We start from the raw sequence: 13,725 nt of genomic DNA, 5'->3' as shown, positions 1-13,725 counted from the left end.
GCGAGATTGTTGCCAGTGCCCCTGGACTGGCTCTTGTGCGGGGCCATCGTAGGATTTTCGAGCGAGATTGTTGCCAGTGCCCCTGGACTGGCTCATGTGCGGGTGGCACATGAAATTTTTCGAGCGAGATCGTTGCCTGGTGTAGCCATCTGGTTTCACCAGTCCTCAGTCAAATTGTCCAACCCATGCTAGCATGGAAAGCGGACGTTAAACGATGATGATGATGATGATGATATATTAGTAAAATCAATAAAAAGAGTGAAGTGAACTAAGCATGAGAGTGAAAAGATAAATGTTTTGGACACAGTCCTTCTTCAGGAGTAAAAATAGTTGAAAGAAGTGAAAATAATGAGAGACAGCAGAATTTTACCTCCTCTACAATAAAATAAAATGAGAGAATGATGATGATGATGATGACGATGATGAAGACGATGATGATAGAAAAGATTCTAAGATGATGCTATGATGGTATTATGGCATTAGTGCTCGTAATATGGCTGCAACAACTACTGGCATTGTTGCTGTTCCTGTTAATAGTGAATATGATGATGGTGATGGTAGTGATAGCAGTGTTGGAGCCCCAGCAACGAAATAATGGTAACAGTGATGGAAATGATTCTGATGTGGATTAACAGGCAAGAAAGAAGATACAGTAGAGAGTCAGAAGAGATGAAACAAGAGGAGGATAGTTACATAATGATGATGATGATGACAGTGACAACAACAAAGGTGCTTACATTTGGCCTTCATTAGCTCATGTAATCCCTAAACTGGAATGGAAATGCATGAAAAGAATCAAAGCTTTGGGTCAGAAGATTAACTTCATAGGTAAATTAGCCAAATAAAGAAATCTGGTCAAAATTTTAGATATGTCCTCATCTGCTGTCCCTTCCAACCTCTGCTAATAACATAGACTTATGGTGGATGTTATTGGAGTCACCATTGCCATTACAGAACCATTATTAAATTATGAGGATTATATTGAATTATTTATAATAAGAGATCAGAATCAATGAATACATGAGGTCAAACCATCATAGCCATGAAAATGGAGTGAAGTGGGAAGGAAGGTTAACAGGGTTTATCTGTAGGCACTTCACAACAAATTGTACATTCTTTAATTGATCATTGATGATTATGGTATTAATAGAAATTAGGGGAGGAATTAGTGAATAAATAAAATAGAATGTTGGATTAAGATTTATGGCTCTATGTTCTGCATTCAACCCTGTCAAAATCAGCATGGTTTTACATCTCTCCAGGATTCATAGTACTTGTAATAAACTGAGAACCACTTAATCAACACTGGTTATATAACCAGTTAAGTCATTGAACATTGCTCATTCTCTCTCTCTCTCTCTATATATATATATATATATATAGATATATATATATATATATATATTATATATATATCTTTCTCTCTCTCTCTCTCTCTCTCTCTCTCTCTCTCTCTCTCTCTCTCTCTCTCTCTCTCTATCTCTCCACTCTCTCTATCTCTCCACTCTCTCTTTCTCTCTCTATTCTATCAATAAAACAACATTGACAGAATACAATATGAATGGAAACATGGAAGTGGGAGACCCAGGAAGATGTGGGATGAAGTGCTGAAGTATGACTTGCAAAGGACTGAGATATTTGGCACCTTGCTGTTCTTGAAAAGATCAGTCATCCACAACAGAAGTGTTAATGCCACTCCCCCAGATGAAGAGGATTGGCCTGCAAGAGCCCTGTGTCGGTGCTACATAAAAAGCACTCGTGCCAGTGCCACATGAAGGTGCTCATGTCAGTTCTATGTTAAAATCACCCAGCATACACTGTAAAGTTGTTGGCATTAGGAAGGACATTTAGCCGTAGAAAATAAATCAAATCATACTGGAACATGGTGCAGCTCTCTTGTTTGGCAGCTCTGGTCAAAATGTCCAACCCATGCCAGCATGGAAAACAGACATTAAATGATGATGACAGTGATGATGACATGATCACACCACACACATAACAAATTATGTTTTGGGGTATAATAGAGATTAACCCCTAGGAGATGACAGGGCCAATCTATCAGCCGAAAAGTTGAATGATGAAGATGACTGGGCCAATCCATCAGCCTAATAATACAAGCCTCAAGATTAGCTGGTTGGCCTTTGTACCAATTAGATTGCTTCTTGAATTTCTTGCACATCTGAACCTTTCAATGGCAGCTTCTATGATAATTTGCTGTGTTCTGTGATTTTACATCGATTTTTTTTTTTTTTTTTGTGTATGCCAAGTGAACATCATGAAATTTCACCATGTCCAACAGCGGCACTGATAAAAACATCCTTAGCAAGTCTGATTTCGCCCAGCCTAGCAGTGAATCTGACACTGAAACTGGTGAAAACAACCAAGAAAGTAATAGAGAAGATCAAAATAATGATGGTGATGATAATTTTGTGAAGCCTTGGCTTACGATTAGAGATACTGAACTAGATAGAGATGATCCCTATGAATTCTTAGAAAAGATAGGGCCTAGAAATATGTCACAAGGCATAAACATCCCAGTGGAATACCTTATGCTGTTTTTCACATGGAATTTCATTGAAATGTTTGTCAGAGAGACCAATAAGTATGCTGCCAACTTTCTCAGGAACATTCAGCATAAGAGGAGGTCCCTAGGTCATAAACAGCTCCACCTTCTTGGCACTGAAACTCCAAATGAAGCTCCATCTCCAAAAGGTTAAAGATAATCATCTGCACCAGATCAAACCCCAGTCCATGTCATACATCTTATAGCATTCACTTACAACTATTTAAATTCTGTATGAATTAAATGGACTGCAGTCAAAATTTCTAACCATGAGTTTTTGCAGTTGTTGGATCAACTGAACTACCAAACTCATTGAATTAGAGTTTATGTGGCTAAGTATTCTACAGACATGTATATCCTTCTGTGGTAGAATGAATGTGACAGTGACTGTGACTAGGTCATGTTTGAAGTACAGGTAAAAATCCATTGAGTGGAATTCTATATAGTTGTCACTGAATGACACTTGTCCAAAACATCATATAGTAGGATTAATCCTGGTGCCTTACAGCTGCAAAGTGAACTTCTTAATCATTCAGTCATACTAAGGCAGTAAGCTAGCAAAATTGTTAGCATGCTGGGCAAATTGTTTTGCAGCATTTCATCCACCTTTTCTCTTTATGTTTTGAGTTCAAATGTCACTGGGATCAACTTTGCTTTTATTCTTTCAGGGTCAACAAAATAAGTACCAGTTGAGCACAGGGATCTATGTAATCAACTTACCCCCTCACCTGAAATTGGTGGCCTCATGCCAAATTTTTAAACCAATCATTCAGTCATACTGTGTCTACACCAATTAAATACAAGAATAGAATGGATATAGACTTGTTCACTAGGAATACAGCACTGGATCCTCACAGCCAAATTTCTCAAGCAATGTCACAAAGGTTAGTGAGAGAGCTGAATGTGTAAAAGTTCTGTCAGATATATTTCAACACAGAAGAACCAGAGGAAAATACTCAAAGACAGTCTACATGAAACCAAACAGTATAAACTATGTATCATACTAAGTATATACACCTCTAACATCAAACCTGTCAGCTACATGTATGCATTAAATATAGATGGCTATTTTAATTAATGTTATTTGAATTGCATACACTAAATTCTTATTCAGTGTGGTAGTTGTCAACAGTATCAGTGAATATAATATTCACTCTTTCTTAAATAACAGAAGGGACAGATTTCATTGTAGACATGTGATTACCAAGTATACATCATCGACAAGTTTTCAAGGAAGATATAGCATATCTGACACTCTCATGGGTCTCTGCTGGGGTGATATTCATCTCACTTTAATATACTTTGTGTTTTTAACCCAACATGTCTGCAAAGAGATTTTCTCTTGGACAAAAATGACAGCAATATGCCTAACAATGGTGTATGTACATTACGAGTATAAGCTAAGTATATATCTTTAATGCTATTTAAGTGCACACACCAAGTGCTTGCATGTTTAATGGAGAGGGCATTGACATGTTTAGTTAATTACAGTTACACATGTAGGGAGAGGATCGGTCATTAACTAAATGTTTAATTCTGACCAAGAAAGGCAAGAGAGATAATCATGAGCTGAAAATAAAGTGAATTAAACTCAGGCATTGGCAATCCAGTGAAAAATAGGTCTCATATTGGTATAATAGCAGAAAGAAATGTTGTTATGTTTCAGTGTTTTAAACATCCTCTGTGAAGTAGAGACCTTGCAACATTCATAGCAGCAAAGGAAAAAAACTATAGAATCAGGATCCAGAGTGAATTGTTGCGTTGTCAGGCAGAACTTTGACAACATCAATTTCTCCAGGATACTGTTTAGTGTGAGGCCTAAGGATGTGGAAGATATAAATTTAAGTAGTTAGAGGGAGATGAGTGGGAGTATATGAGTGGAGGTAGCATGGAACCAGCTGAGCTCCCAGAGCAGAGGCCATTGTGGTTGTGGTAGGAAAGACAGAAAGAGAGTAAACAGCACACATCAGTAGGTTTGAGGGTGAAATATGCTTATTAATGACCACATCAGTAGTAGTAGTAGTGGTGGTGGTGGTGGTGGTGGTGTTGCTGCTGCTGCTGCTGCTGGTGGCAGTGGTGTCAGCAGTGGCAGCGGCGGCAGCAGCAGCAGTAGTGGCAGCAGCAGCAATAGTAGTAGTAGTAGTAGTATTGAGGTATGCATTGTAACAGAGTATCACTGCAACCACCATTTGTTGGTGATTCCCTACACTTGGTAGATGACACCTTTGCCTCACTCAGGTAACAACCCTCCAACTCATGGATCTATTGGCGTTGTCATTACTGGTAAGCGTCTTATGAGGTCAGAGTGCAAATGTTACTTCAACCTCTTTTAGTCACTTTTTATGGCACACAAAGGAAATGGGTCTATTCTCTCGCGTGCCAGTCTCCACACAGCACATCAGTCAAATGAGTGAATTTTAATTAAAGGTGGAATAAGATGTCTTTGTGTGATAGCAACACTGCTTCAGATGTAGAAGCAATCCTCCATAGTCATTCCCAAGTAATCTAAGTAGAAAGCTAGTATCTGTTAGAGTCTAAATTATTTGTTAGCTCTTAAAAGAAACACCAGGCTTTATGAAACAGTTGTTGTTATGTTGAAGACATGTGATGATTAGGTGAGTTCGTCAGTAATAACAAGACTGCAATAGCTGCTTTTTTGAGGATTTTAGTGGAACGAAGGCTATACTCTTTACTCTCTCTTACTTGTTTCAGTCATTTGACTGCAGCCATGCTGGAGCACCACCTTTAGTCGAGCGCATCAACCCCGGGACTTATTCTTTGTAAGCCTAGTACTTATTCTACCGGTCTCTTTTGCCAAACCGCTAAGTGACAGGGACATAACACACCAGCACCGGTTGTCAAACACAGACACACAAACACACACACACATACACACACACACACACACACAGACACATATATATATATACATATATACGATGGGCTTCTTTCAATTTCCGTCTACCAAATCCACTCACAAGGCTATGTTTAAACGAATTGCAGTGATAGTTGAAGTAATAGTAATTATGTCTTTTTACTGTTGAAGGAGACCCAAATAGAGGTTTTGAGGTCTGTATTCATGGAATCTGTAAATTTGGCATAAGATATGTAGGAACTTGTGGATTGTGTTTGGGTACAAATGGCTGGTGAGGAATGAGAGTAATATCATATTTATAAAAGTTGTTATTGGGAAGTTGCTGCAACAAGTATTTTATTGTAATAATTCATCATAATGAACCATAAATGGGTTTTGTTAAACCCATTTTCCCATGTTTGCAAGGTTTGGATGGGTCTTCACCAGCATAGTATCTCACTATACGTAATCCCTTATCATCTTCTCTATGAGGCTCAACCTCTTGTGTTCAGTTTCCACCACATCTACCTATGTCTTCCTCGGTCTTCCTCTTCTACAGACTCCTTCTACTTTGACCTTCAACTAATTCTTTACCCAATTCTCATCCCCCATACACCTCACATGCAGTCTCCTCTCTTGAGCTCAACATCTGACTCTTTTATGTCCTATTTTTCTCTAAATCACTGATAAATGAAAATTACCTATTTTTAAACTTATCCATCAATTATAAATTAACTAATTTGGAAATAATTTTTATTGTTTATCCCTAGCTCAGCTCTAATAGAACCTAGTTATGATCAAACTCTTCTGGCTATTACCATTATATTCTTTTGAACAGGTCTTTTCAATTTTTAAAGTAGTAGAGTGTGGTTTGAGAGAAATTTAGCTCCTATTTCTAGTAACTTGAAAGACTATTTATCTTGAAACAATTGTTGTTTTCATGGTTGCTGTTGTTGTGTAGTAGACAAGTCAGCTACTGCATCTTTTTGTCTTGAATATTATCACTTGCATTTCTGTTTTGACAACAATTTAAAGAAAACTAGGAATATATTGGGGTTGAAGCTAATCTATTATATTCTCGTCTTATGTAAACTGGTTTCATATCTAATCATATGAAACTATTATTGTTTGAAGTAATAAAGGTGGAAAGGTTGATGTCACTGCTTAAAACATTGTTATTATAATAATCATCATAATCTTCACTGCCACCAACAAGAACCATAGCTGCCTCCACCACCATCATCATCACCATCATCATTCAATATTGTGGTCTAGAAACAATGATTCTGGAAAAATAGATGAGATGGTCATGGCTAAAATGCATTTTGATAGAGACTGGCCTGAGGCTAACAGCAGCATCAACAACACTAACAACGATGATGGCAACTTCAACAGTTAGTAAGGCACTAATCAGACAAACAACAAATATGTATAACAGCAAAACAATGACAACAGCAATGCTGATGGCAGTGCAAGCATCAATAACAACAGCAGTTACAGAGAAAACAACAACAACAACAACAGTAACAAGAATGATGACAACAGTTACAACAACAATAACAATAAAGACAACAATTATGAAAATAATAACAACAGTAATGGCTACATTACATCAACAAAGAAAATGACAACAGCAACAGAAACAACAATAACAAAAACAACAACAATAACAAAACTCCAAACCAATTTCACTGTTGACTGTCAGAATAAATTTTTCTTGATGTATTTCCTTTCCTTCAATTTCGTGCAACTATGCCTTCCGATTATTTTAAGAAACAAACCTGTCCTCTTCATTAATCATTTCACAACCCCACTCATAATCACCACTTCATTAAAAATTGCTAAAGTTCTGCAGTCATTGGCTATACATATATACATGCAAATACAAGCATATATTTGTACATACACACACACACACACACACACACACACACACACACACACACACATATATATACACGTATGTGTGTGTGTGTGTGTGTATATATATATATATATATACACACATACATACATGCATCATACATATATGTGTATGTATATATGTGTGCATGCGCATTGTGTGCACGCATGTGTGTGTGTATCATCTCTTTTAATCTAATGAAATTGATTTTAATCTCAATTAGTTGACAAAACAAAGAATGCAATCAACTGACATTCTCCATTTAAGTTATTGATTCTTCAGTTTCTTGCCAAAATTTATCGAGTTCTTGTTGCCATAGATGCGTCATAATAACATGTTTATTGTCAAAACACTGGTGGTCGGGTAGAGAAATGACTCAGTGGATAAGCAACATAGATGCAGATATTTCTCCTTTCCCCCTTCCTCCTAACCACTAGTTTTTTACAGTGAAAAACAAAATGATAGAGGCAGGTTGAATATATCTGTCTTCTATGTAATCAAATGGTTGATGGATCCATTGTCTTAATCAAAATCAACTGATCAATAAATCAATAACAGAAATCATATAATAAATTTGCATATGTGTATGTGTCATATTAGCATAAGGTGACATAGAGCACAGGTGTGGTTAAGTGTCAGTATTGTTGTGTGATTAAAAAGTTTGCTTCCCAACCTCATAATATTGAGTTCAGTTCCACTGCATGGCATGCAAATGTCATCTACAATAGTTGCAGGACAACCAAAATCATCATCACCATCGTTATTTAATATTTGTTGCCCATGCTGGCATGGGTTGGACAGTTTGATCAGGGCTGGCAAGCTGAGGGGCTGCAACAGACTCCAGTTTTATTTGGCATGGTTTCCATGGCTGGATACCCTTCCTAATGCCAACCACTCTGAGAGTGTAATGGGTGCTTTTACATGCCACTAGCATGGGTGCCAATTGCATGACACCAGCATCAGCCACATTGCCTCAACGAGGCTCAATGCTTGAATGGTGCCTTTTACGTGCCACAGGCATGAGTGCCAGTTACATGACACCAACATTGGTTACAACAACGATTTCACATCACCAAAAGTCTCAGTCACTAGTCATTGCCTCCATGAAGCCCAACATTCAAAGATCACCACCTTGTCCCATGTCTTTCTGGGTCTACCTCTACCACAAATTCCCTCTGCAGTTAGAGATCGGCACTTCTTTACTGTCCTTGTCCATATGTATCACATGACCATACCAACACATTTGTCTTTCTTGCACACTGCACCTGATGCCTCTTGTGCTCAACTTTTCTCTCAAGACGCTTATACTTTGTCGTATATGCACACTGACATTGCACATCCAGCAAAGCATACTAGCTTAATTTCTTTCAAGTTTCACTGCTGTGTAGTATAGCTGTTTGCACACAGGCATTATACAGTCTACCTGTCACTCTGAGGGAGGAGCTTTGTTGCCAACAGGGGTAGGTGCTCTGAACTTTGCCCAGCCTATTCTTATTCTCACAGCTATGCTTTCAGAGCATTCACCTTTGTAATGACTTGATCACCTAAATAACAAAAGCTATCAACTAACTCTTGCTTACCCTGCTGGCAGTTGATTGCAGTTTTCTGTACATTTTCAGTGTTTGTTGTATTTGTGCACCTTCCACACACAAAAACTATTTTCTCAGTTAATCTTCCTCTGATATTGCTGTACCTCTTATGTGTCCATAGCTTGCACTTGGTACATCTTATGGAGTTTCTAGCTACAACTTTTCTACAGATCAAGCAGAGCCATCTTCCTGGAGAGATTTATGATTTGTCTGCTTCCCTACTTTCTAAGACTTTGGTTTTTGCTAGGTTAACTCCAAGGCCCTTTGATTCCAAACCTTGCTTCCATGCCTGAAATTTCTTCTCTAGCTCTGGTAGTGATTCAGCTATGAGAACAAGGTCATCAGTATAGAGGAGCTCCCAGAAGCAGTCTGTCTTAAATTCTCCTGTTATTGCCTGGAGGACTGTGACGAACAAGTGGGGGCTGAGGACTGATCCATGGTGAATTCCTACTTTTACCTAGAATTCATCACTATACTTGTTGCCAACCCTCTCCTTACTGACCGCATCCCTTGACATGGCTTGTACAGTTCTCACCAACCACTCAGCTATTCCTAGTTTCCGCATTGAATACCAGATAAGAGATTGGGGGATCCTGTCGAAGGCTTTCTCCATGTCAACAAAAGCCAGATACAGAGGTTTATCTTTGGCTAGGTATTTCTCCTGCAGCTGTCTTACTGGAAATATAGCATCATTGGTGCTTATCCCTAGCACAAAACCAAACTACATCTCATTTGGACTAACTCTCTCCCTAATTAGTTGGGTTATGACCCTCTCCATGACTTGCATCACCTGATCTAACAATTTGATACCTCTGTAATTATTTCTATCTAAGGCATCACCTTTACTTTTGTAGCAGTTGACTATGGTGCTGCTATACTAGTCATTGGGTATGACTCTTTTGTGTACTACCTGGTTAACTATATGGGTGACTAGACAATAACTCACACTGCAAGATATTTTAAGCATCTCAGGGGTGATTCTTGATGGGTCAGGGGCTCATATCCGTCATGACTTTGCCTACAACTCTGCTATCTATTTGGAGAGCTAGTCCCTCTGTTGGATCAAAATTAGTCAGGCTTTCCATCTCCCATGAGTTCTCTACATTTAATAGCCTTTCATAGTGGCACATCTTTCATTGCAGAGCCACTAACTACAAGTAAACCATCATCCATGCGACCACACTTCTCTCCCACAACACCGCAGTGTCTGGCACACTGTCTTGCAAACCAAAACACTTCATACCACTGTTCCTCATGCTGCAGAACATTGGTAAACTTCTTCCTTTCTACTTCACCCTCGGCTTCGTATACCTAATTCCTTGCTTCCCTTCTAATTGCCTAATATAGCTCCTTCCTACCACCACTTTTCCAGTTTTTCCAAACTTGTTTCTTTGCTCTAATGGCCCTATCAAGTACATTGTTCTATCATTATGTCACCCTAGGTCTAGTTGGGACATTGCACCACCCATAAATTTGATCTGTGGCCCTCAGTAAGTTGTCTCATAGGAACTCCCAGTTATCCTCTATATTGCAAGTCTGCAACACCTACTCTTTCCCATGAAATGCTTCGGTTAGGAGGTCCCTAAACCAGATCCTTCTTTTCTAAACTGGCTTGCATCTTGAAATCATTTGTGCTTGCAGTTTGAAGTCACTAATGAGTAACTTATGCTGAGGAGTAGACTCTTCACCAGGGAAGGACTTTGCATTCAAGAGCAACTATAAATCCTACTTTCTAGTGAGAATGTAGTTGATCTGGCTAGCATGGTCACTGGATTTATAGGTTATCAGGTAGCTGGCCAGTTGGTGTTGCATATAGTTAGGTCATTTGCATCACAGAACTCCAGCAGCTTTGTTCTCTCTTCGTTTCAAGAACTAATTCCATGGCCACCATACACCCACTGAAAGACACCTGAATGCTGCCCAACATGTCCATTGAAATCATCAGCCATGAAGATAAGGTCACTGTCACATCTCTTCAATATAGCCTGCAAAAGAGTGTTATAAAAACAGTCCTTTTGTACATTTGGTAGGCTTGGTTGTGGGATATCAGCAGAGATGATTGTTGCTGTGCTATTCTGCAAAACTAGCCTGAGCTTAAGAACCCTGTCACATACTCTGACTACCTCAATCACCTTACATGGACACACACACTCACACTTATAATATATTATTTAAAACGATTTATTTAAATAACTAGTGTACATATGTTTACAAATATATTTATATAAAAAATATCTAGCATTTCAAGGGCAGTCAAAAATGAAATAAATAGTCAAATTGAACAAAGCTGTATAGCATTTGTTGTTACATATTAAAGAATACATATATAGGTGACCTAAAATTATTTAATGAAAAGACAGAAAGTAGAATGAGTGAGATAATGAAAAATGGAAAATGATTATAAAGACAAAAATGAAATATGAAAAAGAGATAGCAAAAAGAATGCCTACTACTGGCAGAAGGATTAGGTACCTGCATCAAGTAACAATGTATTGTTACTTATTACTACACCGTTGTTAATAGTTTGGCTATATGTTAGATTTTGTGTATTACTCAATTTCATATTAACTACAGTCAATTCTAATAGGTTCATTATGTTATCTTCCTTCCACTATCTATCATAGTTTTAGTGTTGTTTTTTTTTTTTGCATTATTAGCCAGTTGGATGTTTACAATCCCACCAGATTCATTTGTGTTATGTTCCACTGTATGTGCATAGTTGCTGTTATCACCTGCCATAAAATTACCATTAATATTAGTTTATTATCTGTTCTTACAATGTCATTATTGAACTCTCTGGTCCTCCTAATATTGCGTACCACAATAACTTGGGCTGATTATTACTTGTGAAAAATGCAAACTTAATCATGTGATGATTAAAAATTTGGTTAAACTTAATAGATTGTAGAAAGTGCTTATCTAATGCAGTGAAAACTTTTGCAGGTATATTTGTTGCCACTTGCTTTCTGGAAACCGTATTATACAATAATATATCAAGATTTTTCTTTTTTCTTTTATGGGTGTGGCCATTAATTTTAGTAGCTGCCTTATTTTTATGTGAATATGTTTGGCTTAGAAGTTTATCAGCATGTTTACTATTGTGATTGATTATACTTGCATCTTTACTTGATATGCAACTATCTTCATTGTAGTAATTCTTGATCTGGTGAGTGCAAGTCACAATATCCTTGTCATGGTTCTTCATTTTACATTTCTATCTTTATTATTAATAACTATTTGGTTTGAAGCATAGAATCTATTCAAATTTGCCTATGTCTCGTTTTTAGGGATATACAAGTCGTCGTTGACTTACAAGCTATACAACTTACAACCGATCGACTTTATGACAATTGGTGCACCAGCTCCCAGCAGCAACAATAAATAGTCAAGTTGAAATCTAATGGGTTTAATTTCTTATTAACCCATCTATGGATGATGTCAGGTAACAAATGCTTCCCCTAGGTTTGGTTATCAATCGCCACTGTGTTGGATGACTATCCTGTCGTGGAGACTTTGAGGCAACATCATATTTGTTTATAAGGTGACTGCTTGAGACTCTGAAATTTTTGACTAAGGCCAGTATAATAGTATAATACAGAATGTTGTGTGTGACTGTTACCTGAAAATGTACCTTAAGAATGTAAAAATATAAAACAAAGCTATGTAGGCCTACAGGCCGACTTACAAATAAATCAACTTACGACTAGTCCGTCAGAACCAATTGTAGTCGTAAGTCAACAATGACCTGTATGCTAATTTATCTTTGTATACAACTTTGATTAGGGCATTATTTTTCAATATTTCTAAAGATCGCTTTATTTTCAGGCAGTCCAGAAACATGAATAGAAACATTTTTGACAATAGAGCTGGTAATATTTTGGGGATGATTTGAGTTAAAACTAATGTATTTAAGGTTATCATTGGGTTTGTGGTATGGTCGATATTCTCTTGTATCCAAACCCAAGGTAACATCTAAGAAGGTCACTATGTTCATTCCCAATGGAGATAGACCTTAGAAAATTTAAATAGCTTTTTTCTGTATTTTTCCATGTTTACATTGCTAGACTCTACCTATTTGTGGAAATTCATTATTGATACATTTTAGGATATAAATACCTACCAAGTCCATTATCTGAGTGGAACTGCTAGATCTCAGGGTAATGTCAAACTCATCAAATTCGATAATGGATTTTCTGATTGTCAGTATAATGTCTACTTCTTCTTTAGATAAACTAGAGTTTTTCATCACAAATATTAATGCTTTATTAAGCAGAATCAGGTTAATGGATGCATTGTTATTTGAAATGTCTAATTGTGTGATCTGTGTTTTTTATCTTTAATGTCAGTGAACCAGTCAATTACTTCATATGAACTAAACCATAGGTTAAGTTTAATTATATTTCTAAGCTTGGGTATGTGTCTGTCAATGATAAACTTAATTCTGTCTATATTTGACTTTGAGAGGCATATAAGTCTAACCAAGGGATTAGTAATGAAGATAGGCTTATGGTCCTTCAGTTTAATTCTAGGAGTTCTATGATGGTAGAGTTCGATCCTTTTCTCTGAATTCAGTCTTTCTACTACTTAGCCTACAAGTTAATATTTATGAGGTTGTTTTTTGATGTTATTTTATAGTCTTTCAGAATTTCATTTTTAATTAGAGAGTGGTACAGATTATAATTCAAGTGGTATATATTGCTGGTTTTGCCCATGTGTACTAGAATAAACAAGCTTTTGAGGATGTATAATTCCCCATTCTTATTTTTAATGTCTTGTATATATATATATATATATATATATATATATATATATATAT

This window comes from Octopus bimaculoides, chromosome 8, assembly GCF_001194135.2.
Source record: "Octopus bimaculoides isolate UCB-OBI-ISO-001 chromosome 8, ASM119413v2, whole genome shotgun sequence".
NCBI lineage: Eukaryota > Metazoa > Mollusca > Cephalopoda > Octopoda > Octopodidae > Octopus > Octopus bimaculoides.
Note: the sequence above shows the minus strand (reverse complement) of the source record.